Source organism: Peromyscus eremicus, chromosome 11, assembly GCF_949786415.1.
Source record: "Peromyscus eremicus chromosome 11, PerEre_H2_v1, whole genome shotgun sequence".
Classification (NCBI taxonomy): domain Eukaryota; kingdom Metazoa; phylum Chordata; class Mammalia; order Rodentia; family Cricetidae; genus Peromyscus; species Peromyscus eremicus.
The window spans coordinates 41,892,745-41,900,519 of NC_081427.1; the positions used below are offsets into that span (position 1 = coordinate 41,892,745).

General features: G+C 42.5%; 1 pseudogene; it reads left to right on the plus strand.

Annotated features, from left to right (window-relative positions):
* Positions 1-840: 840 nt before the first annotated feature.
* Positions 841-4,020, plus strand: LOC131922039 (ubiquitin carboxyl-terminal hydrolase 10-like; annotated as a pseudogene).
* Positions 4,021-7,775: the final 3,755 nt, after the last annotated feature.

Here is a 7,775-nt window from a genome sequence, read left to right on the forward strand (position 1 = left end):
GGTGAAGCAAAAGACTTCTCCCTAGCTCAGCCAAGTGTAGACCCTTCCAATCACCTAGAAACCATGCACACGGTCAAGCAATCCTCTAATGCAGCTCTGCTGGGTAAAGCAAGCTCAGATCTCACTAGGAAATCTTTGTGGGCCTTCAAAGTTTTGGAATAGTCTCCCCATTTTTAAATTCAAAGCAGCTTTATGTTTCTCCATTTCCTTTTTCCTGGGACTCAGCTTATCTCTTAGAGTTTATTTACCTACTTTATCATCCTCCCTCCTTGCAAATGACTGAAGTAGGTGGAAGGTGGCATTTGCTGAGTTACATTGCACCTCACTTTCTCATTCAGCCTTAGCCAAAATAACACCTTTGAGGCCTAGGTGGGCAAGTGGAAACATAGAAGGAGTCCCCTTCTCATCGTTATCTTCAGGATGTTTTCCTTCAGTGCAACAGCGGTATTGATTTTATATTTTGTCTGTTCTGAACAGGATAACAGGATGATCCATAAAACCCTGGCATGATCTATAGTGGCTGCTCATTTTAAAAAACACGTTTATTTTTCATTTCATGAGCACCACCATGTGTGTTTTTGAAGGGAAAGTGACAGTCTTGCCAGGGAACATTTCTTTGCTCTTTTTCCTCATTTCCCCTCAGCTTGCAACATAGTCATATTGCAGCCTGTTCAAATGCTGAGTGTTTTTACGGAGTGATGAAGATGAATTATTCCTGCTGGGCACAAAGAAAGCTGTTTTACCTGTCACCTAAATTGAAAAGAGACAAAAAATACTGCTCAATTTTAACCTGTCAGCAGACACTTGGGAGAAGGGAGTTGCTTCCTAAAAACTCGAAGAATGGTTTCTAAAACATCTGTTGACATTAAAGTGAGATTAGAGGTTGGTGCCCAACAATTCACTTTTTGAATCCAGTTTTACCAAATCCCTAATCTGCTAGTGAAATGTTCAGGGAACCTGCCGAAAAGGCTATAATCTTTTTTCTATCTTCTAGGAAAGTTTTATTAGAGTTTAAAAGAAAAAGCCCAGGGCAGGCAAGCTGTAAAGCTCAGTAAACACCTGGGGAGAGAGAAGGGAAGAAAAACCATCCTGTTGGATGTAAACTGGCATGGAGGGCAGCCAGGCACGTGGCAGATAAGCAGCCATATGGCAGGGAGGGGGGAATTTAAACAAAAGAGTGAGGAATCCCAAAAACCAGGAGCAGGAACTCTGTGCTTAGAACAGAGTTACAAAGAAGAAAATGAACAAAGGAAAAGTGGGCAGACTTGCAAAGTTCCATGGCTGTTGCCCTATACATTACTTCACTATAGGGGCAGGAATTCTGTGAAGGAAAGGGACAGTTCTATGAAAGAGGTAATTATCCCACCTATTACATCACTTAAGGAGAGTCCATCTTCCTAGAGTTATCCATCCTTCCTGAGGGGTGGTCCCTTGACCAGGTGATTGACCAGCCTGAATGAATTAACTCTTTATGTTCTGTGTAGCTTGGAATATACGGCTCCACTCAGATGAGAGATTTTATCCTTTTGGCCGGATGGAACTAATTTCCCACTACTGGACCATTATGGCTGATATGTTATTCCTTCCTCTGACGAGGGAGAAATAATTTAGGAGATGGGTTGAAATTGACGAATATATAGAATTCATTTTTTTACCATGAAATTCTAGAGACTCACTTTCAAAGTTGTTTTCTAGAAGGTGTTATTAATGTCTGGCTGGAATTCTGGGTCCCATACTCACATACAGCCTTTAGGCAAAGGCGCTTACTTAGGAGGGGATATACCAGAACTCCTTTCTGGTATATCTAGCCAGAGAACCAAAAGCGTTTTGGATCTGCTGCTTTTGAGGCACCTGCCTAGGGCTACATCTTCTGTTCCTATCTCCTGTTCTCATCACGGCCTCTGAAGGTAACCCTACTTGCCACCAGATGATTGTGGCAATGACTAATCTGGCTTCTGTGAGCTGAATGGAAGTATTGCGTGTAACAGTTAGTATACCCCTCTAGTGTGTCCGTTCTTAGACATTAGTCTTAAATCCACATGAAATGTACTTCAACAACCATTTCTCACTAATGATTTTTGTTGTCATAAGAGAATTGCTCCTGGGATATAGAGCATCACAGCATCAATTTCAACACTGCAGCACCTACCTGCAATCAAGAGAGATAGAGCCATAATTTTTTTTTGTTTTTCGAGACAGGGTTTCTCTGTGTAGCTTTGCGCCTTTCCTGGAACTCACTTGGTAGCCCAGGCTGGCCTCGAACTAACAGAGATCCGCCTGGCTCTGCCTCCCGAGTGCTGGGATTAAAGGCGTGCGCCACCACTGCCTGGCGCCATAATTTTTTAACCTCAAACTCAGGTAATGACTTTCATCTCTCTCCCTCTCCAGAAGCTACCTGGGAGGAAGTTCATGTTGTTAGTCTAGCCAATCCAATCGCTACCAAAGCAGATCCTGGGTGCATCACTCTCCAGCTTGGCTTTGGAGTGCAAACGTCAAGTTGATGAGGAGCCCAGTGATGGATGCTAATGTGAGCGTATCAGGAGATCCTAATGGACTTTGATTTTAACATGTTAAAATTATTCTTTGTTGTGGCTTTTCCTGATTCCCTGTCTAGGGCTTGTAACACCAATAACTCTTGCCTTTGTGTCTCCTTCACACTTCTATCCAGACACCACTCAGGGAGTACCTTTCCTCCCTACACCTATGCAGGTGTAACCACTGATGACCTTTTCAGACTGTAATCTTTAGCAGAACACTACATAACCTTACAGGACTTCTCTGTGTATGAACTCCTATGGGTTTAAAGTCTATTTGAATCCTTCCGGGAGGACACTGCTGTTAATGGGGTGGAGCTGCACACTGAGGAGACCACAGACTGGGACCCTGCAAAGCAGAGAGCCAGTTACCTCCTGCCGAAAGTGTGCTCTCTCTGTCTGGTGCCGTCCCTGTTAGCCAGCCTGCAGAGTCCTGTGCTAGCTTCTTCCATGATTCTAAGCCCTCCTCCTCCTCCTAGCCCATGGCATATGTGGAAATTAAGCACCCACCCCATCTGCCCTTGCCTCTGAAAAGCTGATGGAAGTAAAAAAAAAAGTGCTTGTTCCAATTTCAGAGGATCACCCAGCCATAACAATTGCAAAGTTACTGAGACTGTGATGCTAATACATAAAGCAATGCCATCACTTATCAATAAAGGAAACTAGTGCTACATTAATTCCACCCTGCGGGCATTGGTGGCATTGGGGGCTTGCCCCGTCAGATCTATCACCTGATTAAGTTCATTCCTCTGCACTCAAAACTGCAAATGCATTTGTTCCCCGAATGAACATGTTTACTAATATGCCAGTGGCTCCGAAACCCCTGGGAGCTCTTGGAGATAAAATTGAGATGGATGTCTGCCCAGGTACCTTTGAACCCATAGACACTTACAGCTTCCTGATAAGTGGGGCATGGCTTCCCGTCTTCCTTGACTTCCTGTCAAGTCGAGCACGCCTGGAAAGGGCTGGCAGGAAGATGCTGGGGAGGACTTAGGCTTCATTCTCGGTGGACTCCATGAGGAAGTGCTGAGCGTCAAGAAACTCCTCTCACCCATTCACAGAAAACTTACCAATTCCAGTGGACCCAGAAGCCACTGAACAAAGAGCAGGAAGACACAGACGAGGAGAGGGAGAGCGAGAGAGAGCAAGGGGTCCCAGGAATAATCATCCATTACCCAACAGGCAGATTTCGTTCAGACACCTGTCACTAGCGTTTTCAGTGGACACAGCAGGTCTGTGGTTTACCAGCAGAGTTCCGAAGAAACTGTCACTTTCCAGCCATTTTTTTCCACACTGCAGTTGGACATGCAGTCTGACAAGATACACAGTCCAGGATGCTTTGGAAAAGTGTGGTGGGTCGGACATTTGGAGTGCAGACATCAGGTGGCAGGGTGGGTATTGTAACTCTGTTATCATGAAAAGATTTCAAGTCACATTCATGCTCTGTGTGCACATGAGGGAAAATGGGCAAAACGATGAAGAGTGACACTTCCCAATGTCTGCTGTGTGAGATCTGTCTCCGTCTCTCTGATGTCGTGTCCCTAATTGTACACAGTATATTGATTACTAGGAGTATAAAGTTGTCACCCATCAATAAAAATCACAAAGTTGGTTTAAAACTTAAAAGAAAAATTAAAATGTATATGTATATGGGTAACAAGATTAAGGCAAGGAAACTTGGATTTGGGGAAATCCAATCAAATATGTTCTATCCTTGAGTCAAATGCAAAGTAGTAAAGCATAAAGCTGTTTATTTGGAAGGAAAGCTGTCCATTGTATCTGAGATTATAGAAGACTATATTTTGATAGCCACAGCTAGGACCCTCTCTTCTCAGTGATGACCCCACATAATGAGGGCTCTCTAGTAAAAACAAAGGTACCTCCTCAGGGATCCAAAGCATGCCTGTTAGAGATACCTTTTTAAAGGGCTTCTTCTTCTTGGATTACACAAGAAAATAATGAATGAATGTACCCGGGGGAATTGTGTTGCAGCAAGCTGGAGGAGGAGCAAACTGATAAGTCCTAAGGTTTTAAATTTATTTTTTTTTTAAGAAGGAAAGGAAAAAACACATCCCTCTGTCAACGCAAGTTGGGGGACTTATTTCAACACTTATGGTTGGTTGTTTACAAAGTGATCCAACCAACCCTGGTCAGACTACACATGGTCTCTTGGAACCAGGGACTATTTTCTTCATTAGCCTAAGAGTAAACAGCCCTTACCTAACAGTGGGAATACTGAAACTATTTTTGAAAGCATGGTTGACTTTAAATTTAAACTATTTTTAAAGATTTTTTAAAGCATGGTTGACCCCCCCCCCCCGCGCCGCGCCCCCCCCCCCCCCCGCATGCGCGCGTTCGTGCCACACACACACACACACACACACACACACACACACACACACACGGTACTGATCTATTCTGTTGTCATAGTATTCCTTTCTCTAGGATGCTTTCAATTGTAGATTCATCCCAGAAATGCTTGTTTAGACTTGTGTAGACCAACTTGTAATCAGTCAAATTGCCATTTTCATATCCTGTGGTAGGGGCTGTGCTAAGGAAGACTCTCAAAGTCAAAATAAAGGGGCCAGCTAGCCAGCTCTGTGAGTGAAGGCACGTGAAGCCAAGCCCTTCGGATAGAACTCACTCCTGTCAGGAAATGAGAGGAGGTCAGGGGAGTTGTTCTCTGACCTCTACATGTGTGTCATGGCAAGCTCACACGGGGACCTCTGTGTGAACATACATACGCAGAGACACTTGATAAATGGGACATTTTTTAAAAAGTTAAAATACAAACTTTGGTTATTTACCTCTATGCCTGTTTTCCCAGAACTGGCTGGTGTCTGCATGGAAGATAGATTGCAATCCCCCCTTTCTTTCTTTAATCCCACACATTCTTTTCAAAACTTAACTTTTCCTTTGATGCTCAAGTAGTCTCGGATATATCCCCATTTCAAGGTTCACTCGGATGGAAGTCACTAGACAAGGGAGACTCCAGTTTCCCTTGGACCTTTATCTGTGCAGGGAAGAAAGAAGAAAGGGCTCCCTTAAGATAGTAAATGAAGGGATTTGTGCAGACAAAGATAATTTTTCAAGGCCTTCTCTGGCACGTAGATCAATTTCAGGGCTATTAATCCTTTGATTTATGTTTGGGTGCAAGAGAACAGAGGAATCAAATGACTGGAATTGGATTCTACATGGTTTATCAAATAGAGATGTCAGGGCATGTGATTTATAGGATTGTTTGTAACAGCTTTGTGTCGCCCACTGATGAAGGAAGAGAGATGGCGCTATGATTCCTCTGCCTCATGCTGGTCCAAAGTCTTGTTGCCAGCTTTTCCAGTTACAAGTGTTCACATGAATCCTAAGACATTTCCAAAATCTGATTAAGTATCAAATTAAGTATCAAAATAATGTCAGAGATCATTGGAGTGCAACATGGTCAGTTAGAGGGACTTGGTAGTCAGCCAGCCTTTTTGTTCCCAATCAGTTCTCTGATTTCATCTGCATCTGGTTCCCCTTGCAGGTGTTTTTCCATGGTGTTTCTTGACTTTTAATGGACCTTTGTGGAGTAATGAAACTTAAAATACAAAGATGAAGGCATCTTTGACTTACAATTCTGGTGATCTCCATGAGGTATTATGTGACTTTGAACAACTTGGGGTACCATCTTTCTTCCCTGGCTTCAAGACAACAGCAGCTATACTTTTCCTTTGGGGTGCCTAAGGAGTTCCTAGGCATGCCAGTCATGACACCTAAAATTTACCTGCTGGGGATGTCTTTCTGTACACGGTGAATATATGTTGTTCCCATTGGTTAATAAAGAAGCTGCTTTGGCTTGTGACAAGGCAGCTTAGAGGCAGGTGGAAAATCCAAGGAGAGAGACAGGAAAGACAAACGTGGACTGGGGAGATGCCAGACTGCCATCCTAAGAGCAACATGTCATGGGATGCAGGTAAAGCCACAGAACACGTGGCGATACATAGATGAATAATTATGGGTTGAGTTAAACTGTAAGAGCTAGATAGCAAGAAGCCTGCCATAGGCCATAGTTTGTAAATAATATTAAGGCTCTGGATGATTATTTTATAAGTGACTGTGGGACCATGGGGCTTGGTGGGGCCTGGCAGGGCCTGGTAGGGCCAGGCAGGACTGGAGGAACTTTCTGGCTACATTTACCTCTGACTCAAGTGCTGTCACCATGATGTATGGAGCATGCATCAGTAAATTATGGTATATGCCTAAGAGGAAAAGAAATAGTATAAAAGAATCAAGTATCTGTATAAATGATTCTTACAGACATAATGCTCAAATAATGAATAAAGTAGAAGAAAGACACAATATAACACTATATTGGTTCAGATTTTAAAACAATAACATGTCTTTCAGAAATGCATAAATAGGAAACAAAATGGTAAAGAACAGGGGATGTATTTTTCTTTGAAATAGTCTTTGACCTCTTGGAATTTATTGCTAGTCCCTCAGTGGTATTCGTACAGATGGAGAAGTCTATTCACTATGCTGGGTGAAAGGATAGCATGAGATTCTTTTGAACAAATTAAGCAGAATGGAGGATGCTTGGAGAAATAATCACTTGTTTAATTTTCGCCTCATATTTAAGCAACACAGTGTGAATACTTCACTGGTGATAGGATCTTTGAAGAATTATGAAACTTAAAATAGAAAGATGAGGGGATCTTTGACTTCTAATCATGGTGAACTGTGCCACGAAGTATCCAATGAATAGTAAATAGACCAAGAAGAAAAACAAGAGATAGTCACAGCGTTAATTTACGTCAGAAACTTTGGAACAACAGAAATCAAAGGTTAAGTGCTTTGAAACTTAAATAATAAAAGCTTGTACAGTTCCACATGCCTGTAATCTGAGGACACAGTAGGAACAAACAGGATTATGAATTTGGGGCCATTCTGGGGTGTACTGCAAGACTCTATCACAAACACAAACAAACAAACAAACAAACAAACAAACAAAGCAGCCTTAGGTACCAGGCTCTGCCACCTCCCTTCTTCTGTTTAACTTAATTATTAAATGGGTTCAGCACGACATAAAAGGCTGTCCATATTAATAGACCACCAAGTTCTAGCTTGTTCAGTCTTCATATAATCATGTAAGTAGGCTTTATTTTCCTTGCTTTTCAAATGAGAACTTTGATACATGAAGGTATTAAATCAGCCATTACCTATCAAGCTAGTGTTCCAATTCAGGTCTACCTGGGTCCCAAC